Source organism: Bos grunniens, chromosome 3, assembly GCF_055505025.1.
Source record: "Bos grunniens cultivar Pamir isolate PY7600 chromosome 3, Bosgru_T2T1.0, whole genome shotgun sequence".
Classification (NCBI taxonomy): domain Eukaryota; kingdom Metazoa; phylum Chordata; class Mammalia; order Artiodactyla; family Bovidae; genus Bos; species Bos grunniens.
The window spans coordinates 66,746,544-66,773,975 of NC_141167.1; the positions used below are offsets into that span (position 1 = coordinate 66,746,544).

The window sequence follows — 27,432 nt, forward strand, 5'->3', positions numbered from 1 at the left end:
TGGCAGCCATGAAATTAAAAGACGTGGAGAGGAGCTAAGATGGCGGAGGAATAGGATGGGGAGAACACTTTCTCCCCCACAAATTCATCAAAACAACATTTAAATGCCGAGTAAATTCCAGAAAACAACTTCTGAATGCTGGCAGAGGACATCAGGCACCCAGAAAAGCTACCCATTGTCTTCAAAAGGAGGTAGGAAAAAATATAAAAGACAAAAAAAGAGACAAAAGAGGGAGGGACAGAGCTCCGTCCTGAGAAGGGAGTCTTAAATAGAGAGAAGTTTCCAAACACCAGGAAACATTCTCACTGCTGTCTGTGCCGAGTCTTGGAAGCACAGAGGGCAACATAACAGGGAGAAAAAATAAATAAACAATTAAAACCCACAGGTTAAAAAAAAAAAAAAAAAAAAACCACAGGTTACGAGCCCTACGGTAACTCCCACAGCGGAGAAGCAGCGCAGATGCCTGCACCCGCCACTAGCAAGCGGGGACTGGGCAGGGAGGCGCGGTGCGGACTGCATGGCTTAGAGTAAGGATCTGGCCTAAATACCCCGAGCGCTATCTGAGCGAAATAATTTGGGCTAGCAAACCAGACTGTGGGATATCTACCACGTGAAAAGCCAGCCCTAACCTAAGACACCACCAGGCCCGCGCACGGAACAAAGGACTGAACAGAGATAGCCGGCTGTAGATGGTCCCCCTCCGGTGACAGGCAGCCAGAGCCAGAAGGGGGCAATCGCAGCCCCAGAGAGACATTATCTACAAAACTGTAAGCAGGCTTCTTTGCTACCTAAGACCTCTTGGGGTTCTGGACAGTCAACATCCGCCTGAGAAGGTGTGCTGGTTGTACACTCAGAAAACCGAGCAGTGGGGAGGCGATAAGTCGCAGCAACTGTGCTCGTCAAACACCTCATCACCTGAGCTGCTCGGACTTGGGAAGGGCACAAAACACAGGTCCAACCGAGTCTGCGCCTCTGAGGACTACCCAAGTGCCTGAACCTGAGCGGCTTAGACCTGGGAGGTGCAGGCAGCCCAAGGCCGGCCGCGGATGGTTCCCGGTGGAGCAACCTAGAGCCTGAGCAGTGTGGGCAGGGAGGCTACACGCGCCGTGAATGGGGGCAGGCCCAGTGTGGCTGAGGCACTGTGAGCACATGCCAGTGTTATTTGTTTGCAGCATCCCTCCCTCCCCACAGCGCGACTGAACAAGTGAGCCTAAAAAAAGAAAAAAAAGTGTCCACCACCGCCCCCTTTGTATCAGAGTGGAAATTAGACACTGACTGCTACTGCTACTGCTAAGTCACTTCAGTCGTGTCCGAGTCTGTGCGACCCCATAGACGGCAGCTGAAGAGCCCAGCAAACAGAAGAAGCTATAACAGAGGGAACCGCCTTGGAAGCGACAGGCAATAGATTAAAACCCTGTGGTTAGTACCGACTACATAGGAAGGTACCTATAGATCTTCAGAAATATAAGCCGGACCAAGGAACTAGCCAAAAATGAACTGACCCCACAATATCCACAACAACACCAGAGAAAGTCGTAGATATATTTTTACTATTTTTACGATCATTCTTTCTTTCTTTTTTTTTTTTAAATTAAAAAAAAAATTTAAGTCCTTTATTACTCCTTTAATTTTAACTTTTATAACCTACTATTACTTTGCAAAAAAAAAAGACTATTTTTTTTAAAAAAGCAAACTTCATAATATATATTTTTTATAATTTTTGTGACCTTTTTTTTCTTTTCTCTTTCTTTTTTTTTTTCTTCTTCTTTTCTTTAACATTTTATTTTTGAAATTCCAAACTCTACTCTAGATTTTTAATTTTTGCTTTTAGGTATTTGTTACCAATTTTTTACCTTTAAGAACCCAATCTTCAGTACCCATTTTTTTACTAGGGAGTGAGATTACTGGCTTGACTGCTATCTCCCTCTTTGGACTCTCCTTTATCTCCACCAGGTCGCCTGTGTCTCCCCCCTAATCCCTCTCTACTCTACCCAACTCTGTGAATTTCTGTGTGTTCTAGATGGTGGAGAACACTTAGGGAACTGATTACTGGCTGGATCTGTCTCTCTCCTTTTCACTCCCCCCTTTTATCCTCCTGGCCACCTCTGCCTCCTTCCTCCCTCTTCTCTTCTCTGTATAACTCCGTGAACATCTCTGAGCAGTCCAGTTGTGGAGTGCACATAAGGAAGTGATTACTGGCTAGCCCGCTCTCTCCTCTATTGATTCCACCTCATCTCATTCAGGTCACCTCTAACTCCCTCCTACCTCTTCTCTTCTCCATGTAACGCTGTGAACTTCTCTGGATGACACTCATGGTGGAGAAACTTTTCATCTTTAACCTAGATGTTTTATCAATGGTGCTATATAGAAGGAGAAGTATTGAGATTACTGTAAAAATAAGACTGATAACTGGAAGCAGGAGGCTTAAGTCCAAACCCTGACTCCAGGGAACTCCTGACTCCAGGGAATATTAATTGACAGGAGCTCATCAAACACCTCCATACCTACACTGAAACCAAGCACCACACAAGGGCCAACAAGTTCCAGGGAGAGACATACCAAGCAAATTCTCCAGCAACACAGGAACACAGCCCTGAGCTCCAATATACAGGCTGCCCAAAGTCACCCCAAAACCATAGACATCTCATAACTCATTACTGGACACTTCATTGCACTCCAGAGAGAAAAAATCCAGCTCCACCCACCAGAACACCGACACAAGCTTCCCTAACCAAGAAACCTTGACAAGCCACCTGTACAAACCCACACATAGTGAGGAAATGCCACAATAAAGAGAACGCCACAAACTGCCAGAATACAGAAGGGACACCCCAAACTCAGCAATTTAAACAAGATGAAGAGACAGAGGAATACCCAGCAGGTAAAGGAACAGGATAAATGCCCACCAAACCAAAACAAAAGAGGAAGAGATAGGGAATCTACCTGATAAAGAATTCCGAATAATGATAGTGAAATTGAACCAAAATCTTGAAATCAAAATGGAATCACAGAAAAATAGCCTGGAGACAAGGATTGAGAAGATGCAAGAAAGGTTTAACAAGGACCTAGAAGAAATAAAAGAGAGTCAATATATAATGAATAATGAAATAAATGAGATCAAAAACACTCTGGAGGCAACAAATAGTGGAATAAGAGAGGCAGAAGATAGGATTAGTGAATTAGAAGATAGAATGGTAGAAATAAATGAATCAGAGAGGGAAAAAGGAAAATGAATTAAAAGAAATGAGGACAATCTCAGAGATCTCCAGGACAATATTAAACGCTACAACATTTGAATCATAGGGGTCCCAGAAGAAGAAGACAAAAAGAAAGACCATGAGAAAATACTTGAGGAGATAATAGTTGAAAACTTCCCTAAAATGGGGAAGGAAATAATCACTCAAGTCCAAGCAACCCAGAGAGTCCCAAACAGGATAAACCCAAGGCGAAACACCCCAAGACACATATTAATCAAATTAACAAAGATCAAACACAAAGAACAAATATTAAAAGCAGCAAGGGAAAAACAACAAATAACACACAAGGGAATTCCCATAAGGATAACAGCTGATCTTTCAATAGAAACTCTTCAAGCCAGGAGGGAATGGCAAGACATACTTAAAGTGATGAAGGAAAATAACCTACAGCCCAGATTATTGTACCCAGCAAGGATCTCATTCAAATATGAAGGAGAAATCAAAAGCTTCACAGACAAGCAAAAGCTGAGAGAATTCAGCACCACCAAACCAGCTCTCCAACAAATACTAAAGGGTATTCTCTAGACAGGAAACACAAAAACGGTGTATAAATTCGAACCCAAAACAATAAAGTAAATGGCAATGAGATCATACTTATCAATAATTACCTTAAACATAAATGGGTTTAATACCCCAACCAAAAGACAAAGACTGGCTGAATGGATACAAAAACAAGACCCCTACATATGTTGTCTATAGGAGACCCACCTCAAAACAGGGGACACATACAGACTGAAAGTGAAGGGCTGGAAAAAGATTTTCCATGCAAATAGGGACCAAAAGAAAGCAGGAGTAGCAATACTCATATCAGATAAAATAGACTTTAAAACAAACGCTGTGAAAAGAGACAAAGAAGGTCACTACATAATGATGAAAGGATCAATCCAAGAAGAAGATATAACAATTATAAATATATATGCACCCAACATAGGAGCACCGAAATATGTAAGACAAATGCTAACAAGTATGAAAGGAGAAATTAACAATAACACAGTAATAGTGGGAGACTTTAATACCCCACTCACACCTATGGATAGATCAACTAAACAGAAAATTAACAAGGAAACACAAACTTTAAACGATACAATAGACCAGTTAGACCGAATTGATATCTATAGGACATTTCATCCCAAAACAATGAACTTCACCTTTTTCTCAAGTGCACATGGAACAGGAGAAAAACTATTAAAAATTCCAACATATGGAGGCTGAACAACACGCTGCTGAATAACCAACAAACCACAGAAGAAATCAAAAAAGAAATCAAAATTTGCATAGAAATGAATGAAAATGAAAACAAAACAAACGCAAACCTGTGGGACACTGTAAAAGTAGTCCTAAGGGGAAAGTTCATAGCAATACAGGCATACCTCAAGAAACAAGAAAAAAGTCAAATAAATAACCTAACTCTACACCTAAAGCAACTAGAAAAGGAAGAAATGAAGAAACCCAGGGTTAGTAGAAGGAAAGAAGTCTTAAAAATTAAGGCAAAAGTAAATGCAAAACAAACAAAAGAGACCATAGCAAAAATCAACAAAACCAAAAGCTGGTTCTTTGAAAGGATAAATAAAATTGAGAAACCATTAGCCAGACTCATCAAGAAACAAAGGGAGAAAAATCAAATCAATAAAATTAGAAATGAAAATGGAGCGATCACAACAGACAACACAGAAATACAAAGGATCATAAGAGACTACTATCAGCAATTACATGCCAGTAAAATGGACAACGTGGAAGAAATCGACAAATTCTTAGAAAAGTACAACTTTCCAAAACTGGACCAGGAAGAAATAGAAAATCTTAACAGACCCATCACAAGCATGGAAATTGAAACTGTAATTAGAAATCTTCCAGCAAAAAAAAAGCCCAGGTCTGGACGGCTTCACAGCTGAATTCTACCAAAAATTTAGAGAAGAGCTAACACCTATCCTACTCAAACTCTTCCAGAAAATTGCAGAGGAAGGTAAATTTCCAAACTCATTCTATGAGGCCACCATCACCCTACTACCAAAACCTGACAAAGATGCCACAAAAAAAGAAAACTACAGGCCAATATCACTGATGAACATAGATGCAAAAATCCTTAACAAAATTCTAGCAATCAGAATCCAACAACACATTAAAAAGATCATACACCATGACCAAATGGGCTTTATCCCAGGGATGCAAGGATTCTTCAGTATCCACAAATCAATCAATGTAATACACCACATTAACAAATTGAAAAATAAAAACCATATGATTATCTCAATAGATGCAGAGAAAGCCTTTGACAAAATCCAACATCCATTTATGATAAAAACTCTCCAGAAAGCAGGAATAGAAGGAACATAACTCAACATAATAAAAGCTATATATGACAAACCCACGGCAAACATTATCCTCAATGGTGAAAAATTGAAAGCATTTCCTCTAAAGTCAGGAACAAGACAAGGGTGCCCACTTTCACCATTACTATTCAACATAGTTTTGGAAGTTTTAGCCACAGCAATCAGAGCAGAAAAAGAAATAAAAGGAATCCAAATTGGAAAAGAAGAAGTAAAACTCTCACTGGTTGCAGATGACATGATCCTCTACATAGAAAACTCTAGAGACTCCACCAGAAAATTACTAGAACTAATCAATGAATATAGTTAAGTTGCAGGATATAAAATCAACACACAGAAGCCCCTTGTATTCCTATACACTAATAGTGAGAAAATAGAAAGAGAAATTAAGGAAACAATTCCATTCACCATTGCAACGAAAAGAATAAAATACTTAGGAATATATCTACCTAAAGAAACTAAAGACCTATATATAGAAAACTATGAAACACTGGTGAAAGAAATCAAAGAGGACACTAATCGATGGAGAAATATACCATGTTCGTGGATTGGAAGAATTAATATAATGAAAATGAACATACTACCCAAAGCAATTTATAGATTCAATGCAATCCCTATCATGCTACCAACGATATTTTTCACAGAGCTAGAACAAATAATTTCACAATTTGTATGGAAATACAAAAAAACCTCAAATAGCAAAAGCTATCTTGAGAAAGAAGAATGGAACTGGAGGAATCAACCTGTCTGACTTCAGGCTCTACTACAAAGCCACAGTCATCAAGACAGTATGGTATTGGCACAAAGACAGAAATATAGATCAATGAAACAAAATAGAAATCCCAGAGATAAATCCACGCACATATGGACACCTTATCTTTGACAAAGGAGGCAAGGATATACAAAAATATTGATTAAAGACAATCTCTTTAACAAGTGGTGCTGGGAAAACTGGTCAACCACTTGTAAAAGAATGAAACTAGAGCACTTTCTAACACCATGCACAAAAATAAATTCAAAATGGATTAAAGATCTAAACGTAAGACCAGAAACTATAAAACTCCTAGAGGAGAACATAGGCAAAACACTCTCCGACATAAATCACAGCAGAATCCTCTATGAACCACCTCCCAGAATACTGGAAATAAAAGCAAAAATAAACAAATGGGACCTAATTAACCTTAAAAGCTTCTGCACAACAAAGGAAACTATAAACAAGGTGAAAAGACAGCCTTCAGAATGGGAGAAAATAATAGCAAATGAAGCACCTGACAAGCAACTAATCTCAAAAATATTCAAGCAACTCCTGCAGCTCAATTCCAGAAAAATAAATGACACAATAAAAAAAATGGGCTAAAGAACTAAATAGACATTTCTCCAAAGAAGACATACAGATGGCTAACAAACACATGAAAAGAAGCTCAACATCACTCATTATCAGAGAAATGCATATCAAAACCACTATGAGGTACCATTTCACACCAGTCAGAATGGCTGCGATCCAAAAGTCTACAAGCAATAAATGCTGGAGAGGGTGTGGAGAAAAGGGAATCCTCTTATACTGTTGATGGGAATGCAAAGTAGTACAGCCACTATGGAGAACAGTGTGGAGATTCCTTAAAAAACTGGAAATAGAACTACCTTATGATCCAGCAGTCCCACTGCTGGGCATACACACTGAGGAAACCAGAATTGAAAGAGACACGTGTACCCCAGTGTTCATTGCAACACTGTTTATAATAGCCAGGACATGGAAGCAACCTAGATGTCCATCAGCAGATGAATGGATAAGAAAGCTGTGGTACATATACACGATGGAGTATTACTCAGCCATTAAAAAGAACACATTTGAATCAGTTCTAATGAGGTGGGTGAAACTGGAGCCTATTATACAGAGTGAAGTAAGCCAGAAAGTAAAACACCAATTCAGTATACTAACACATATATATGGAATTTAGAAAGATGGTAACAATAACCCTGTATACGAGACAACAAAAGAGACAGTGATGTATAGAATAGTCTTTTGGACTCTGTGAGAGGGGGAGAGGGTGGGATGACTTGGGAGAATGGCATTGAAATATGTATAATATCATATGTGAAACGAGTCGCCAGTCTAGGTTCGATGCACGATACTGGATGCTTGGGGCTGGTGCACTGGGACGCTGTGGGGATCCTGAGGGATGCTATGGGGAGGGAGGAGGGAGGAGGGTTCAGGATGGGGAACACATGTATACCTGTGGTGGGTTCATTTTGATATATGGCAAAACCAATACAATATTGTAAAGTTAAAAAATAAAATAAATAAAAAAATAAAAGATGCTTACTCCTTGGAAGGAAAGTTATGACCAACCTAGATAACATATTGAAAAGCAGAGACATTACTTTACCAACAAAGGTCCATTTAGTCAAGGCTATGGTTTTTCCTGTGGTCATGTATGGATGTGAGAGTTGGACTGTGAAGAAAGCTGAGCGCCAAAGAATTGATGCTTTTGAACTGTGGTGTTGGAGAAGACTCTTGAGAGTTCCTTGGACTGCAAGGAGATCCAACCAGTCCATTCTGAAGATCAGTCCTAGGTGTTCTTTGGAAGGAATGATGCTAAAGCTGAAACTCCAGTACTTTGGCCATGTCATGCGAAGAGTTGACTCATTGGAAAAACTCTGATGCTGGGAGGGATTGGGGGCAGGAGGAAAAGGTGCGACAGAGGATGAAATGGCTGGATGGCATGACTGACTTGATGGACGTGAGTTTGAGTGAACTCCGGGAGTTGGTGATGGACAGAGAAGCCTGGTGTGCTGCAATTTATGAGGTCGCAAAGAGTCGGACACGACTGAGTGACTGAACTAAACTGAACTGAATTTCCCTTCACCATGACAAGGCTGTGATACATGTAGGGTATTGGGGTCATTAGGAGGATTATGTATCTCATAATGTTTACCATACTCTTCAAGTTATACAAGCACATAGTCAATCCTATATAATTTTACAATTGTGTGTCTCTGAAGACTGGGAGGGTAATTTCTGAATGAAAGGGGAAAGTTGGCTTTGGCCTGAGGAAGTGACAATTCCTTCCCTGGTTGCAGCAATGGGAGGGCACAGACCAAGAGGAAGATGAGCAGGCTGGGAGGCCCAAGCAGTAACAACTGAGAGGGAGGACAGCAGCGGGGGAAGAGTCAGGCTGAAGGAGCTGAAAGCTGCCCCAAGATGTCCAAGTACAGGTTCTGGAGTTGGGCTGCCAGGGTTCAAACCTGAGGGTTCAAGTCACTTATTGTCTGTTGAAACCTTGAAAAAGGAACTTACGTACAAAGCCTCCATTTTCTTACCAGTGTTATAGGAAAAACATTAATTCCTGCCTGATTCATTACTGTACAGTTGGTAAGATATAAGTTCTCAGAAAGTTTTTAAAATTTTTCCTGCATTAATGTATGACTTCAACAGTAAATAGGTTGGACAATATGTTATAATGTGTTGGTACATTCTGTAAGTTGCAATTTTCCAAGGAATATATCTTATCTAAAATCTCTCAGTCAGGAAAAAACATGAATTTGCTCAAAAGAATTCCTCTCTAAAATTTCTCCTTCTCTCACACTCTCTTGCTCTTTTTTTTTTTTTTTCTACAGTGGATGGGGAGCAGAGATAGAGCAGTAAAATGACCTTTTACTTCTGTGTTTGGTGAAAATTAATAAAAGGAAACTTCACTCAAATGGAATCAGCAAGCCAGAAAGAAGAGCTCTCACACAGTACCACTGGAGATCAGTTATGAGAATTGACAATCACAAACCCCAAGGAAAAAATCTTCAACAGGAGATTCTCCAGTGAGAGTCCCCAACAGGAAAAAGTATGCCTCACATCTCCTAGAAGAACCCAGGAGTACCCCAGCAACCCAGCCAAGGAAAAAGGGTCATTACCTTGAACTCTCGCTTTCCTCCAATGGACTTTCGTTTAAAACAATCCTTCCCAACTTACTACTCTTCTCTATAAAATAAGACAGAGGAACTTCCTCTTTTTCTTGGTTGAATTTGCCCCATGTCTTTTGCTACAGCTTGCTTGTCCCAAATGACAATTCCCCTGCTATTCCTGAGTAAACCCATTTTTACTTGAAAAATCACTATTTTTAAGGTGAACAGTTTTAAGCAACAGGAATAGTAGCATTCACTTCTGAGTCAGAATATTCATAAAGCTTTGGTAGGACACCATAAGTTTACCATGTATTTTTTTAATTAAAAATATTCTGAGGTTTTCAAATGAAGAAACTTCAAAACTAAATAACTAGAATGAAATAGTGTTACTAGATGGCGGAAGATGATGAACAGTTTCCAATGGTTACTATTCAGTAGAGTTATCTGAAGTGATAGTTAAAAGTACCCCACACTCTGTATTTTCAGCAAGCATCAGAAGTTATAAGAGGCAGTATTTGCATGGGCCAGGTATTAAAAAAAAAAAGCATAGTAAATAAACACGAATTGGCTTACAGTAAGTATTTTTTTATTAAGAATGAGATTAAATTATTTCAAATAATACAGTTTTGTATTATTCCGAATATTGAATGTTAAGAGAAAAAAAAATCCACTGTTAATCTTTAGGATTTAAATTGTCTGTGGACTACCACCAGTGCCCAGCGGGGTGCAGTCATGATGGAGGGGGCTGGAGGAGGAGACTTCACCCAGGGCTTCTGCGAAGGGGCTGAGAGTTTAGGCCCTCAGTCCTAAAAAGGACTTCAGCCCCTTTTTCTCAGAAGATGAAGCATACTCTCCTCCTTGTCCCATGCCGGACTTTTTGCTGCAGCCCTGCTTAGGGGGTTCCCTTGGACAACAAGGAGGTCAAACCAGTCAATCCTAAAGGAATTCAATTCTGAATATTCATGGCTGAAGTTAAAGCTCCAATATTTTGGGTACCTGATGTGAAGAGCCAACATATTGGAAAAGACCCTGATGCTGGGAAAGATTGAGGGCAGAAGCAGAAGGAGTGAAAGAGGATGAAATGGTTGGATGGCATCATGGACTCAATGGACATGAGTTTGAGCAAACCCCAGGAGGTAGTGGAGGCTGGGATGCTGCAGCCCATGGGGTCGCAAAGAGTCGGACACCATCTTAGCAGCTGAACAACAGCAACTCCTACATGCTCCAGGAGGAGCAGAGCATCAGAGTGACATGCCTCAAAGCCAACCAACTCTGAGCTGCTTGAGCTACGCTCTGACCCCACGGGGCCATCCTCGCCTCCCCTCCCCCAGGATAGGGTCTGCACTGGGGGATTTTATTGTCCTTATTTAATAGAAGAGTGCTTGGAAGGTCAAGCTTAGGAACAAACTTACATGGAGCAGACGCTGCAGCTGGGAGTCAAGTCAGCTGCTCTGGATCGCCCCTAGGGCTCCTCTTGCCTCTGGCTCCTCTGGAAACTACTCTTATATTCAGCAGCTGAAAAGCCGGTTGGTTATTAAAAGTCACCCCGTGTGGGTGGGGTTTATGAGAATCGAAATCGAAAGGACAGAAGGACTTGTATTTTTTTTTTTCCTTTCCTGGAGGCAGTAATCTAGATGCCTTCCAGGAAAGCCAGGGAGACAAGGGTTCCTCCCTGCCTCGCTGGGTAAACCCAACTTCGTCCCTCCTCCACAGGTGACTTTGGCATTCCTGACCCCACAGTGAATGGGACCCAAATAATGGTAGGATGAAAGTTCAATAGCCTTTCTCTCAGGGGTGTTTTTGTGAAAGAAGGGGTTTGTTTATTAATTTTTATTCAGTTGAAAAGTCTTTAATTCATTTCTTTTTCCCTTCCTTTTTAAAAAACTATTTTCTTTTTAACTCAGTGGTTTCTTTCTTCATTGGAGAAGTAAATGGCAACCCACTCCAGGGTTTTTGCCTAGAGAATTCCATGGACAGAGGAACCTGTGTATTTAATCCTTGCTTTTATAGCCCAGAAATACTCTCTCTCTCTCTCTCTCTTTTTTTTTTTTTTCTGTTCTTTTACTAAGGTGGATCCACCTTTGGGGTTTGGGCGTTCATTAACATTTCTTCCATTCTTTTCTGTATCCTAAGGTGTTGTACTACCCTACAAGTTAAAAGCTTGACTGCTGTTGTTAGGGAACCAGGTTCTTTTGCCCAAGGAGCTACAAGCCAAAACACTGAGACACCAAGGTTTGTAGCAGAGGCAACCCAGTAAGGAGGCAAGAGAACAAGTCTCAGGTCTGCCTCCCAAGAGGACAGGGGCTTAGAATATTAACAGGAGCAAGAAGCAGAATGGTCTTATGCCTTAGAGAAAAGTGATTGGTGCTAAGGAAAAGTGAGATAATTGGTGTTCTGTGCAAGTTTATCTTGGTTACATGCTTCTTCATGGGACACGTGCAAATACGGAGGATTTGGTGTGAAACAGGTTGGTGAATTTTGGGCTGTGATGACAGTGGGTCGCCTATGGGACAAAAGATCTCTTCTGCACAGATTCTGATGAGCTGTATTGGTTTGACCTGGTATCAGCCAGTTTTGTTGTGTTACAAAAGGAGTTTTCAAACAACCTGTTCCCTTATCTGCTGTTCTGTAAAAGGAGCTCAAGAATTTCACTTAGTCACCAGTTTCTGTTACAGGTTTTTAACCCTGTGAATCAGGGTCTGGCTATCCCATCTGTATTTCAGATGGCAATGAGGAGAAAGGAAGGACAGGCAGAATGTAGCCTCAAAGCTCTATGGCCAAGACTCCCCAGGAGCAAGTGCTTTGGCACATATTCCCTATGCAGACTTCTCTAGTTGAAAAATCAGCTAGAACAGTATAAAAATCCTTAGTCCGATTGCCATATGCTTATTTTGTAAAATAAAATGATATCGTATTTGGAGCTGCAGAGCGTGTTGAAACTGTAAAGGTGTATGTGACAATATCAGGGATAGATTTTTCTAGAATTCTGAGACTACACTGAGTAGATTCAAGACTTGAATCCAAGCAGGGAAAATTACTGTGGCCCTGTAATTCCTGAGCCACGAAGATTGATTTAGGCGGAAATTAGGCATATGACCTAAAACTGATAAAGTTAATCATTTCTCAATTACCTGGATCCAAGAAATTTCTTTCTTTCTTTTTTTTTTCTCTCTCTCGCTCTTGGTCTTGTTCTGTCTCTCTGTGTCTCCTCTCTTGTTTTCATCAACTTTTTGTTGTTGTCAGTTAGGGTATAAAGATTTGTGTAAGGCCACTTAGATATGTTTGGCTCTGGAACATGATATATACTATTACCAAAGTATCTACAAGTGTTATACGAAAACAGATTATTATAGTGTGTGCGAGTAATACATATAGCAGCATATAAAAATAGATATTAAGAGCAAAAATGCCTGTCTATAGTCATGCAGAAAATCGAAGAAAATTTCAGCTTTATAGAAGACATAATATTGTTGTATATGTTTGTACCTTGTGGTACATACAAATGTACTTTACTCAGCTGGTAAAGAATCCACCTGCAATATGGGAGACCTGGGTTCGATCTCTGGGTTGGGAAGATCCCCTGGAGAAGGGAAAGGCTACCCACTCCAGTATTCTGGCCTGGAGAATTCCACGGACTATACAGTCCATGGGGTCATAAAGAGTCGGACACGACTGAATGGCTTTCACTTTATAATATGGCTTCCAGTAAATTGAGAAAATGGCAGAATTGAAAGAATAGGGAAAGTCACAATTTTAAGGACACACTTATCCCACTTCAGAGATTAATAGAACCAACACACAAAATCAGTAATGGTGTTGAAGACATGAGGTGAAGTGGTGTTATTTGCTCAGTCATGTCTGACTCTTTGCAACTCCATGGACTGTAACTCATCAGGCTCCTCTGTCCATGGAATTCTCCAGGCAAGAATACTGGTGTGGGTTGCCATTTTCTTCTCCAGGGGAATCTTCCTGACCCAGAGGTCAAACCCATATCTTCTGCACTGTAGGCAAATTCTTTAACATCTGAGCCACCAGAGAAGCCCAAAGATTTGAAGAGGATAATTAGCAAATTGAACAAATAGATATTTAATATGTTGATAATTGTGATCAAACACTGTAGAAAACATATTTTTTCAGGTTAACAAATTAAAGTCAAGCAGAGTATACCAATTTACCATAATACTATGTTAAAAAAATATTCCCTGGTGGCTCAGATGGTAAAGAATCTGCCTGAAATCCAGGAGACCCAGGTTCAATCCCTGGGCTGGAAAGATCCCCTGGAGAAGGGAATGGCTGCCCATTCCACTATTCTTGCCTGGAGAATCCCATGGACAAAGGAGCCTGGCAGGCTATAGTCCATGAGTTTGCAAAGAGCTGGACACGACTGAGCAACTAACAATTTCACTTTTCAATGCTATAGAACAGTGACAAAAAGATAACTGAAGATTCTTATACTTTTATATTATAATTCTAAATAATATATAGGTCACAAATAATTTTATTTTGAAAAATAGAAAATATTTTTAAATGAGAAATACTGATATTACTATATTTCAGACTTTAAGATGCAGTTAAATCACTAATTTCAGTGAAATTCATATCCTCAAGCCATAAACTAGTAAAGAATTAAAGTAGAAAACAAGCTAAATATCAATCTTTTCAAGTGATCCAAATGAGGAAAAAGTAGAAGAAACAAAAATAAAAGCAAAACAGACTTAGTGAAGTAGAAAACCAGTATATAATCGGAGAGTCAAAGCAACCAAACTGTTTGTAAAATTGGTTGTGTATGAAATTGGTAAAGCTAGAGTGACTAGTCAACAGAAATGAGATCCATGTTTCAAACTACTAAGAATCCAAAATGACTCAAGAGAACATTGCTTCCATCTGAAAAGAAAAAAAGGTCCAAATAATATATAAAATCATGTTTTTAAAAACCCATCCCAAGTGAGGTCACAAAGCAAGAAGATGAAATTTCAAAGAGTTGCAATCCCTTTTGAGAAGATGAGCCACATAAACAAGTTATCTTTTATCTGCTTACAGATATTAGAATAACAAAAATTTTAATAAACTTCCTGCATATTGCACAATGGCCAGAATCCCCAATAAACCTTGACATAAGAGAAATTCACACATACTCATATAAAATCTTCCATTGGCCTCCATCAAGTATCACAAGAAATAGTAGATGCAGGGCAGGAGATATGCAATAAGCTTTGTTGGGCACACTGACTGAGCTTTTCAAGGTTTGAGGTGCAACAGATTTACCTGGAAAACCTGAGTATGCAGGCACTCAACAAAGCCTTGCAATGAGTAAATAAACAAAAACAAAAAACAAAAACAGCAGTCTATCATTGGAATAGGTCAAGAGCACAGAGACTGCCCACAAGACAAGTATGCAGGGTCTGCTAAAGGTTGAGGATGGAACAGGAAAACTAAGAGTCTTCTGGTGCTTCAGGTCTTCCAGTACTAATAGAATTCCACTGGAGGAATGTGAAGCTTGTGGTGGACTTGATGGAGTGTAGCAACAACAAAACTCAGCACAGATGAATTACTACACTGACTAAATGCCCCCCACAATCATCCTAACCAAAATAGAGGTTGTGCTATTTTTCAAATATAAATCTTATTATCTCAATACCCACATTTTTTTACAGTGCTAAGCATACAATAAAAATGGAGTCAAGCAAAAACAAGAAACAAACAAAAACAAACAAAGAAAAAACCCCAAGTTAAAACTATGCATCATAATGAGATAAGACAAAGAACAGAAACAATATCAGAAATAAACCTAATGTGGAACAATCGGGGCCTTTGAAATCACTATTACTATGTTGAAAAATCTCCTGGAAAGGTGAATAACACACATGAACACATTAAAATTTTTTAAAGACTGCATGCTATTAATAGAGTTAAGTGGAAATCCTATAAAAGTAAAGCACAATATCAGTGACTAAGAATTCTTGTAAAGGAATTAACAGAAAATATGTGAACAAATTGGTGGAAAGAACCATACAATCTGAGATAGATCGATAGTCATTAACCACATGGAAATACAGAAATAGAGAGAAAAAAATATTCTGAGCCTTCAATAGTTTAGGATATCCCCCAGTACAATGACAAAAGGTTTCTCATGCACATAACTGGAAAAATAAAAATAGAAGAAGTAAAGAAAGAGGCAGGAAAAATACTTGAAGAGAAAATTTCCCAAAATTAATAAAAGAGACGAATTGCCAATCAAAGTTTCACAGAACCCCAAACAAAACAAATATAAGATAAATACGGCCTTGCGCCCCACAGACTAGTAATAAAAGCCAATTATGAACAGAAAATCTTAGAGACAAGCAGTGAAAAAAGAAACATTACACAGAGAAGAACAAAAACTAGGCTTGGAAAGAAACATTGCTAAGAATTATATAAGTTAAGAAAAAGTGGAATAACATCTCTATTAAAGTGTTGAATGAAAAATGTCAACCAGAATTATCTACAGAGTAACAATGCCTTTAAAGTGAATGCAAAAGATTTAAAAAATGTAGTGTTTGTATGTGCCTTATTGGTGGGAATGTAAACTGATGAAGCCACTATGGAAAACAGTATGAAAGTTCCTCAAAAGACTAAAAATATAACTACCATAGCAAGGGTATGGTATGGGCATGGTACATGTTATGAGTTTATGTAAGTATTACACTCAGTATTCATGATTGTTCTGCACTCATGAACTAATCGCTTCCTAAAGGCCCCACCACCAAAACCAGCACATTGGGCATAAGTTTTTCAACATATGATATTTGGGGAGACATACTGATTTAGATGGTAGTAGAGAAGTTCTCGGAGAGGGCAATGGCGACCCACTCCAGTACTCTTGCTTAGGAAATCCCGTGGACGGAGGAGCTTGGTAGGCTGCAGTCCATGGGGTCGCTAAGAGTTGGACACGACTGAACGACTTCACTTTTCCTTTTCACTTTCATGCATTGGAGAAGGAAATGGCAACCCACTCCAGAATTCTTGCCTGGAGAATCCCAGGGACGGGGGAGCCTGGTGGGCTGCCGTCTATAGGGTTGCACAGAGTCGGCCACGACTGAAGTGACTTAGCAACAGCAGCAGCAGCAGCAGCAGCAGCAGCAGAAAAGTTCTCTAGGGCAGGCAGGGGTCCCCAACATCCCCCACCCCCTGCTGCAGACTGGTACTAGTCCATGGCCTGTTAGGAACTTGGCTGCACAGCAGGAGGTGAGCTGCAGGGCAAGAAAGGGAAGCTTCATGTGCCACTCCCTATCACTAGTATCACCGCTTGAACTATCCTCTACCTTCACTCCCATTGTCTTCCATAAGACCAGTCCCTGGTTCCAAAATGTTTGGGGACCAGTCTTCTAGGGAAACCAAAAGATAGCAGAGAGACAAAAACATTAGCAGTAAGGAAATGTTATTTCCTGACACAGCAGCCAAAACAAGTGGTAAACACAATCTAACCTGTTGACAGTTAACATAAAACCTCACACTATAGACATATTTACATCAGGTCCTTCAAAATATTAAACTATGCCAGCTTTCAACAAAAAATTACTAGACATGCTAAAAGGCATAAAAGCAGTCTGAAGCGTCAAATCAAGTATCAGAACCAGACTCAGACATGACAGAAATATGCAAATTATCAGACAGCTAAATTTAAAATTACTGTGATTAATATGCTAAGAAATCTAATGGAGAAAGAGGAAAACATGAATGAACAAGTGAGTAATGTAGGGAGAGAAATGGAAATTCCCACAATTGTAAGGAGATACAAGAAACTAAAAACAGGCTGACAGAATGAAGAATGTCTTTGGTGGGTTCATCAGTAGACTGAACATGATTGGGATGGACTCAGTGAATTTGGAGGTGTGTCAATAGAAACTTCTCAAATTGAAAAGCACATCATATTCAACTACAAAAATCAAAGAGAAAATCTTGAAATAAGGCAAAGAGATTTTATTTTACTCATAGAGGCACTAGGGTAAGAATTATATCAGACATCTCCTTTGAAAGCATACAAGCAAGAAGAGAATGGAATGAAATAATTAAAACCTTGAAAGAAATAGCAACACCAAATTAGAATTCTGTATCTACTGAAATTATTCTTCTGAGTGAAGGAGAAATAAGTACTTCCTTAACAAGCAAAAATTGAGGAAATCTATCACCAGGAATCCTGATTTGTAAGAAATGTTTAAAGTTCTTCAGAGGAGGAAAATGATATATCAGAAATTTGGATCTACATAAAGACTGGAAGAGCACTGAAGGAGGAATAAATGGCAAGAAAATAAAAATATATTTCTCTTATTCTAAGTTGATCTAACATACAACAATTTATTAAAACAATAATAGCACCAATGTATTTGAAGATTGAAGAGTATGTATGAGTGAAATGAATTATAGCAATGATACAAAAGACCAGAGAGAAGAATTAAGAATATTTTGTTATTTTAAGGTGCTTGTGCTACTGGTGATGTGGTATAGTGTTATTTGACACTGAACATGGATTGGTTAGAAATGTATATTGCCATCTCTAGGGCAAACAGTTTAAAAAAATTTTTAAAGAGGTATAATTGCTATGCTAAGAAAGGATAGAAAATGGAATCATATAAAATGCATAATTAAAACCAAAAGTTAGAAAAGGAGTGAAAGATAAAATAGTGACAAAGATATGGGCAATGAATAGTGAAAAGTATAAAGTCAGGTGGAAATTAATCCTACTATATCAGTAATCAATTATCAGTAATCAATTTCAATATCAATGGTCTAAATACACCAATTAAAAGACAGAGACTGTCAGAGTGGATTAAAAACACAAAACTCAATTATCTGTTGTGTACAAGAAAACCACTTAAAATATAAAGACAAAAGTAGACTAAAGGAATGGAGATTATGGCATATCATATAGGGTATATATAGATTATAGTATATGTCATATACGGTATATATAGATGATGGTAGATAACATCAGTTTAGTTCAGTTCAGTCCCTCAGTCATGTCTGACTCTTTGCAATACCATGGACTGTAGCACACCAGGCTTCCCTGTCCATCACCAACTCCTGGAGCTTGCTCAAACTCATGCACATTGAGAGGGTGATGCCATCCAACCATCTTATCCTTCTCCTCCTTCCCTCAATCTTTTCCAGCATCAGGGTCTTTTCCAATGAGTCAGTTCTTCACATCAGGTGGCCAAAGCATTGGAGTTTCAGCTTCAGCATCAGTCCTTCCAATGAATATTCAGGACTGATTTCCTTTCAGATTGACTGGTTTCATTTCCCTGCACTCCAAGGGATTCTCGAGTCTTTCTAACACCACAGTTCAAAAACATCAATTCTTTGGCACTAAGCTTTCTTTAGAGTCCAGCTCTCACATTCATACATGACTAATGGAAAAGCCATAGCTTTGACTAGATGGAGTTTTACTGGCAAAGTAATATCTCTGCTTTTTAATGTGCTGTCTAGGTTGATCACAGCTTTTCTACCAAAGAGCAAGTGGCTTTTAATTTCATGGCTGGAATCACCATCTGCAGTGATTTGGAGCCCCTCCAAAAATAAAGTCTGCCACCGTTTGCATGTTTCCCTATCTATTTGCCAGAGTGATTGGACATCATGCTATGATCTTAGTTTTCTGAATGTTGAGGTTTAAGCCAACTTTTTCACTCTCCTCTTTCACTTTCATCAAGAGGCTCTTTAATTCCTCTTCACTTTCTGTCATAAGGGTGGTGTCATCTGCATATCTGAGGTTATTGATATGTCTCCCAGCAATCTTCATTCCAGCTTGTGTTTCATCCAGCACAGCATTTTGCACGATGTACTCTGCCTACAAGTTAAAGAAGCAGGGTTACAATATACAGCCTTAATGTACACCTTTCCAGATTTGGAACCAGTCTGTTGTTCCATGTCCAGTTCTACCTGCTGCTTCCTAACCTGGAAACAGATTTCTCAAGAGGCGGGTCAGGTGGCCTGGTATTCCCATCTCTTGAAAAATTTTCCACAGTTTTTGGTGATTCATACAGTCAAAGGCTTTAGCAGAGTCAATAAAGCAGAAATAGATGTTTTTCTGGAACTCTATTGCTTTTTTGATAATCCAGTGGATGTTAGCAATTTGATCTCCAGTTCCTCTGCCTTTTCTAAAACTAGCTTGAATATCTGGAAGTTCATGGCTCACGTACTGTTGAAGCCTGGCTTGGAGAATTTCGAGCATTACTTTGCTAGCATGTGAGATGAGTGCAATTGTGCAGTAGTTTGAGCATTCTTTGGCATTGGCTTTCTTTGGGATTGGAATGAAAATGGACCTGTTCCAGTCCTGTGGCCACTGCTGAGTTTTCCAAATTTGCTGGTATATTGAGTGCAGCACTTTCACACCATCATCTTTTAAGATTTGAAATCGCTCTACTGGAATTCCATCACCTCCACTAGCTTTGTTTGTAGTGATGCTTCCTAAGGCCCACTTGACCTCAAACTTCAGGATGTCTTGCTCTAGGTGAGTGATCACAATATCATGGTTATCTGTGTCATGAAGATCTTTTTCTGCATAGTTCTTCTGTGTATTCTTATCACCTTTTCTTAATATCTTCAGCTTCTGTTAAGTCCTTACAATTTCTGTCCTTTATTCTGCCTATCTTTGCTTGAAATATTCCCTTAGTAGCTCTAATTTTCTTGAAGAGATATCTAGTCTTTCCCATTCTTTTGTTTTCCTCTATTTCTTTGCATTGATCACCAAGGAAGGCTTTCTTATTTCTCCTTGCTATTCTTTGGAATTCTGCATTCAAATGGGTATATCTTTCCTTTTCTCATTTGCCTTTCACTTCTCTTCTTTTCTCAGCTATTTGTAAGACTCGTCTGACAACCATTTTGCCTTTTTGCATGTCTTTGTCTTGGGGATGGTCTTGATCACTGCCTCCTGTACAATGTCATAAACCTCTGTCCATAGTTCTTCAGGCACTTTGTCTATCAGATATAGTCCCTTGAATCTATTTGTCACTTCCACTGTATAATAGTGAGGGATTTGATTTAGTTCATACCTGAATAGTCTATTGGTTTTCCCTTCTCTCTTCAATTTCAGTCTGAATTTGGCAATAAGGAGTTCATGATCGGAGCCACAGTCAGCTCCCGGTCTTGTTTTTGCTGACTGTATAGAGTTTCTCTATCTTTGACTGCAAAGAATATAATCAATCTGATTTTGGTGTTGACCATCTGATGATGTAGAGTCGTCTCTTGTGTTGGAAGAAGGTGTTAGTTATGACCAGTGCCTTCTCTTGGCAAAACTCTGTTAGCCTTTCTCCTACTTCATTTTGTACTCTAAGGCCAAATTTGCCTGTTACTCCAGGTATCTCTTGACTTCTTACTTTTGCATTCTATTCCCCTATGATGAAAAAGACATCTTTGTAGGTGTTAGTTCTAGAAGGCCTTGTAGGTCTTCATAGAACCATTCAACTTCAGCTTTTTTGGCTCTAGTGGTGGGGCATAGACTTGGATTACTGTGATATTGAATGGTTTGCCTTGGAAATGAAGAGAGATCATTCTGTTGTTTTTAGATTGCACTCAAGTACTGCATTTCATACTCTTGTTGACTATGATGGCTACTCCATTTCTTCTAATTGATTCTTGCCCATAGTAGTAGATACAGTGGCCATTTGAATTAAATTCACCATTCCAGTCCATTTTAGTACACTGAATCCTAAAATGTTGATGTTCACTCTTGCCATCTCCTGTTTGATCACTTCCAATTTACCTTCATTCATGGACCTAACATTCCAGGTTCCTATGTTATATTGTTCTTTGCAGCATTGGTCTTTACTTCAATCACCAGTCACATCCACAACTGGGTATTGTTTTCGCTTTGGCTCCATCTCTTCATTCTTTCTGTAGTTATTTCTCCACTCTTCTCCAGTAGCATATTGGGCACCTACTGACCTGGGTAATTCATCCTTCAATGTCATATATTTTTTTCCTTTTCATACTGTTCATGGGGTTCTCAAGGCAAGAATACTGAAGTGGTTTGCCATTCCCTTCTCCAGGGGACTGCATTTTGTCAGAAATCTCCATTATGACCCAATCCATTTTGGGTAGCCCTACATGGCAGCGGCCGAGAGTTCCAGGCTGCAACAGCGCAGGAACGGCCGAGAGGAGCTACCCCATGCCCAAGGCCAGGGCTGGCGGCCAGGAGGAGCATCCCCATGTCCAAGGAGTGGTGGCTGTGTGGGTGCAGGAGGCCTGAGAGGAGCTATTCCACATTCAAGGTCAGGAGGGGCGGCGGAGGAAATACCTCTCATCCAAGGTAAGAGAAATCCAAGTAAGACAGTAGGTGTTGCAAGAGGGCATCAGAGGGCAGACACACTGAAACCATAATTACAGAAAACTAGTCAATCTAATCACACTAGGACCACAGCCTTGTCTAACTCAATGAAACTAAGCCATGCCCGTGGGACCACCCAAGACGGGTGGGTCATGGTGGAGAGGTGTGACAGAATGTGGTCCAAGGAGAAGGGAATTGCAAACCACTTCAGTATTCTTGCCTTGAGAACCCCATGAACAGTATGGAAAGGCAAAATGATAGGATATTGAAAGATGAACTCCCCAGGTCAGGAGGTGCCCAATATGCTACTGGAGATCAGTGGAGAAATAACTCCAGAAAGAATGAAGGGATGGAGCCAAAGCAAAAACAATACCCAGTTGTGGATGTGACTGGTAATAGAAGCAAGGTCTGATGCTATAAAGAGAAATATTTCATAGGAACCTGGAATGTCAGGTCCATGAATCAAGGCAAATTGGAAGTGGTCAAACAAGAGATGGCAAGAGTGAATGTTGACATTCTAGGAATCAGCGAACTAAAATGAACTGAAATGGGTGAATTTAACTCAGATGACCATTATATCTACTACTGCGGACAGGAATCCCTTAGAATAAATGGAGTAGCCATCATGGTCAACAAATAGTCCCAAATGCAGTACCACCCATTCTCTAAGAATAAACCAATCTCATTAATTTCTGGTTGATACTTCCTAGATATCGTTTCCATAAATCATTTATATTTTCTTATTCACATTTTTAATAAGAAAGATCACATTTTACAAATATATGGAAATCACTCTATATCACTTCACAGAAAGCTTGCTCATTCTTTTTGATGGGTGCCTACTCCATTAAATGTATATACCATAGTTTACTTAACCACTCCTTTGTGTGGGCACTTAGATTGCTTCTAGTGTTTTTCAATTACAGTGCTGCAATGAATAACCCTGCTTTCATATTGTTGCAGCTGTTTCTTCAGAATAGATTCCCGGGAATGAAGTGTTGTGCTGTCAAAAGGCAAGAGTATATACTTTTGTTGCTTATTGCCAAATTTTTTGCCAGAAGAAGGGTATACCAGACTGCATTTCCACTGGCTCAGCTTGTATCACATTTCCATAACATGGAGATTTTTTTCCTTGTGTCTCACATATTCTGACTTCATTACAAAATTTCCTTTCAAAGCTTTTCACCTTCAAATTTTGATCTTTGGACAGGACACACTGAGCTGTCTCACCTCAGGCATATATAACAGGCAGCCTACATCTGGGGAATATTACGTCAAACATTTATATAATGTGAAACACATGCCATCCTAATCCAGTCTTGGACCTAGTTTCTCCCAAGTCTGTTCCTGGGCAAACTCTGGATCAGACTGAGACTCGGTCCCCAGTGGCTTCTTCCTCTCAGGGACGGGCACTGCTGAGCTGCCATAGTCCACCTGTCTAGCGACTCACTGGTTCCTAACTGTTGACCTGCATCTGAATTCATGTGTTTTTGCCCAAGACTGATACCTCTAATCTGAATCTCACTCTTCATGACAAATTGAAATTACAATGGAGTAATCATAGTTCAGACATACAAAACTAGAGTTGAGTGCCATTAAGAATTTAGTCTAAGGCATATCCTAGCACCATGAAAAGCTTGGATTTTCTCTGACCTGTATCACACCTAAGGACAGCATCAGCTGTGTTTGGGACAACATCTGCTACCTGCAACTTTATGGTTCAGGATTCCCTTCTCCCCCCACCCTGTGGAAGTTTAAAACCATTTCAGTGATTTAAACCTCAGCAACCAATTCAGGTCCTTACATTTTGCCTTAATTATAATCCTTAACACAGAATTGTAAATAACTGGTCTTAGTTTTGACCTTTATAAACTTTTTCTACTTTGTAGTCAAGAGGAACACAAGTTTTTAAGTGTTTCTTGAACTTGTCTCCCAGGCTGCAGTCCTAATAAACCTTGAGTAAAACACCTCTTCATTTTAGTCAGGTCATAGTTTCTGAAATTTTTGTTAACACTCTATATTTCACTCAATTATGTTACCAAATTTTGACCTCCTTGTGTTTGAAGATTTATTCTTTATTATCTCCGTATATATCAGCTAGCATATTGCTTTTAATTACCTCAGGTAATGAAGCTACTACTCTTATGAAACATGATCTTATAAATGATCATGTTTCCTCTCTGAACTCTGTTCTATATAAACTATTTATTCACATGATTTTAGTCATGACCTCTTTAACCAGGACTTGATAATTTGACAATTTTATAGCATTAAGAGAAGTTGAAGTTTTCTTTTAGTAATGCCCTACTTGCCTTGTTAACGTCAATGTCTCAATCCCTGTAACTGGAAGTGATCATGATAAAACTTTTATTAACTTTTTGAGATATCAACAAAGACAGACTAAGGGATGCTGGTTTTTATTCTTATCCTATAAGAAAGCACGATTGCTTCTGTTATAGTTGATTACTTCTGACTTCTGGCTGAAGACTGGAATCTTATATGATGCTAGTCTTGCCACCTGTCTGGCTTCCCATTTCTCTAGGGGTGGCTAAAAAAATTTTTTTTTTTTCCTATGATAGTACTGTACTCATTTCCTCTTACAACAGTGGCCCACTAGGACTGCTGGCAAGAAGACTGTCTGGTTTTAACATGAGACATAGCACTTTTATAAAATGAGAATCAATCAGTTACTGACCAGAAAAAGTGGCTGCACAAAGATTTTGTAAGCTCCCAAATTACAATAACCTTTTTTTGTTGACCCCAAGTTCTAGCACTTTGAAAGTTTGCAATAAAGACAGAAATGAACTCTGAGCTTTAGTTAGTGGGTTTTATAAAAAATAAAGACACTTTAATAAAGTATCAAGAAAGAATCTTGAAGCATTCCTGGCTCTTAGTTTAGACTCTGCCTCTGCTGGAACCTAATTCAGCACAGAGCTCAGCAGTGGGCACTTAGAGGACACCCTGCTGCCCAACATCAGACTTTCATCTGAATTCATGACAGATCAGGCTCTGCGCAGCCTGTCTTGGTATGATTGCTTTAGAGAAAGTGTGCTGCCTCCCATAAATCTCTTCCCACCCAGCCTCAGTCTTACCCGGTGGAGAGATCCTGTAGAGGTGAGAAGAAAGCTGCCTCAACTGGAAGGTTAGAAGAGCTTGTCCTCTTCGTGTTTCTTCTGAGTTTGCTTTCACTTTTCCCTCTCACTGGCAATTTGGGCTTTATTTTATCTCTCCAATCTCCTGGGGCTTCTCAGATTTTCCTCACCCAATGATAAGAAAGCGAAACTATCAGGCAATGTCTGCAAAGAAACAGCACTGAAACTGAAAGTAGAATCTAAGGCTACAAAGGAAATGCAAGAGCTATGCTAGTGAGAGAGCGTGACATGATTTCTCAACTGGAACCTTTAAATTTTATAATTAGAAAACGTCTTAGAGACTGCTGAAAAGAAAAATGAGAGAAAGATCCATTGGATCAATTAAAATAATGCTGTTTATTTCTTCTTGGAGACAGTTTGAAAAGTATTAGGATGAGAAAACCTACTATAATGATTTTCTAGGTCCAGTTAGATTCAGTCACAATGTAGCTGGTTACTCGTGTTTAGTAAGTGAGAACTGTAAGTTCTCCAGGGGAATGACTGTGTCATATATTTTTTTAATTCTCCATACTTAATCCTAGTACTGGCACTTAGTGCCTAATAAATAATAAAAAATGAGGTTATATTCCATTTTTTGCACACTTGATTCATACCCAGTGACAACTTCTATACATACATTATCCCCTCTTATTCTTATACCTCAATATTTTTACCACAATATTATTTACTTTTACCACAATATTAGAGAGATTTAATAATGTGCTAAAACCACAAGGTAGTAAGTATGATTGAACCCCAAAAGTCTTTCTCCAGAACCCACGCTATCAACCACCTCACTTAATACCTCTGTTGTTGCCAAGTGAACAATAATAATAATAATGTTTCTTATTTATCAATTGCTTCCTAGGCCAAACTCTTTACATATTATTACCTATTGCATATAATAATTAGGCAGCTTGAATTTGTAGTCCTTGGGCTCTTTGGGGCTTCCCTTGTGGCACAGCTGGTAAAGAATCTGCCTGCAGTTTGATCCCTGGGTTGGGAAGATCCCCTAGAGAAGGGGAAAGCTACCCACTCCAATATTCTGGCCTGGAGAATTCCATGGACTGTATAGTCCATAGGGTCCCAAAGAGTCAGACACAACCGAGTGACTTTCACTTTCACTTTCTTTCATTGAGCTCTTTTGATTGAGGACTTCCATGGGATTTTGACTTATTCTTTTCACGGTCTTCTAGCTGTTTAAAAGCCTCTCTGCTCTACATCAGGAGGTCTAAGCCAGGATTCCCCAAAGGTCATTCTACTGAACAGTGAGCCTCTGGAATGTTCCTTGATAAAAATATTTCATGGCCAAACAAGTTTGAGAAATATCTTGTTCCCCTGTTAGAGCTTTACCAGTAATAGAAAAGAGCAGAGTGAGGAAGGGAGGGAGGAAAGAAGGGTTCTATAACTTATTTCTCACGTAATCCTTTTTCTGCTTCAAGTAACTGATGTTTCTTATCCTGCTCTGTGTTGATTCATATAATCTTATCTCAATGTTCAATCCATTTTCTGAGTTTGAGTTAAATTCTTTGAGTGGTTTCATTACTCTTTTCATGCTACCAAGGTCCCGCATATAAATCTGATTGTAGGCACCTGGGAAGAGCAATTTTTCTTCTCTGTCTTTGAAAGTGCCTAGCAAAGTTCTCAGTACATAGATGATGCACAAACATTTTTGATATAACAGCAGATGATTGAAAAACAGTGGCACCTAAATGTAATCAAATCCATACTATGCACCAACATTTGTTCCATGCATTTGGTATTAGTATTAGAAAGAGTAAATGTAGAAATGTAAGCAAAGTACTAGATTTGTCCCCATTTTACAGATGATAAAACCTGAGGCTCTCAGAGACTGTGAATTGTCAGAAGTCCCAGACTAGTAAATGTGAATTTGGACCTGAATTTGAAGCCATCTAGATCTGTCTGACTTTGAAGACAATGCTCTTTCTATTAATGTATAGTTTAAGGCTCATAACAATACTTATATATGGGGTACTTATTATCCCCATACTTAATGAGGAAAAAGAGTCAGAGGGTAAGAAATATGCCAGCCTAAATATTCTTGTGTGCTTTAAAACATAGCCTTCATATGCTGGGTACAGTGTTCTATGGATATTCAATAGATGTTCAAAAGAACTTAACAGAATTCAGTAGAATTCCTTTCTTTGCTCTTCATTCCATTCTATGTCTCCAAATTTCCATCTAGCAATATATACAAATAAATAGTAATATATATAAATATGAATAAAACTAATCTTCACTTGAAAAATTACCTCCTATTTAGCTGAAGAGAGAGTTAAATAATAAACTACTAAATGGCAAAGATGAGAATCAGTGGGAATAAGAAGAGCAAGTGTGGACAGAACAAATTGTAATGCTAATGCTATGGTGGATGCTCATTTAAAATATTATCTGAGACTTATGCCTCAACTGAGAGCTTGAGGACCAGCCAGTAATCATTTAAAACTGGCAGAAATGACGATTTTTAAATGAATGGTCCTAGGCCAGTGAGTATCCACAAG

At 39.1% G+C, this 27,432-nt stretch overlaps 1 protein-coding gene across 6 annotated transcripts in view; it reads right to left on the reverse strand.

The window, feature by feature from the left end:
* The window catches only part of LOC147375754 (guanylate-binding protein 7-like), a 67,998-nt gene extending 42,898 nt beyond the window's left edge, over positions 1–25,100 (reverse strand). For 2 of the 6 annotated variants that reach the window (XM_086391010.1, XM_086391013.1), the window contains exon 1: positions 24,872–25,100. The gene's annotated coding sequence lies outside the window, so the exon portion shown is untranslated. Of the gene's footprint in view, positions 1–10,893; positions 11,050–24,871 lie in introns of those variants that run through there. The other 4 variants (XM_086391012.1, XM_086391016.1, XM_086391011.1 and 1 more) reach the window with 2 other exon arrangements.
* Positions 25,101–27,432: the final 2,332 nt, after the last annotated feature.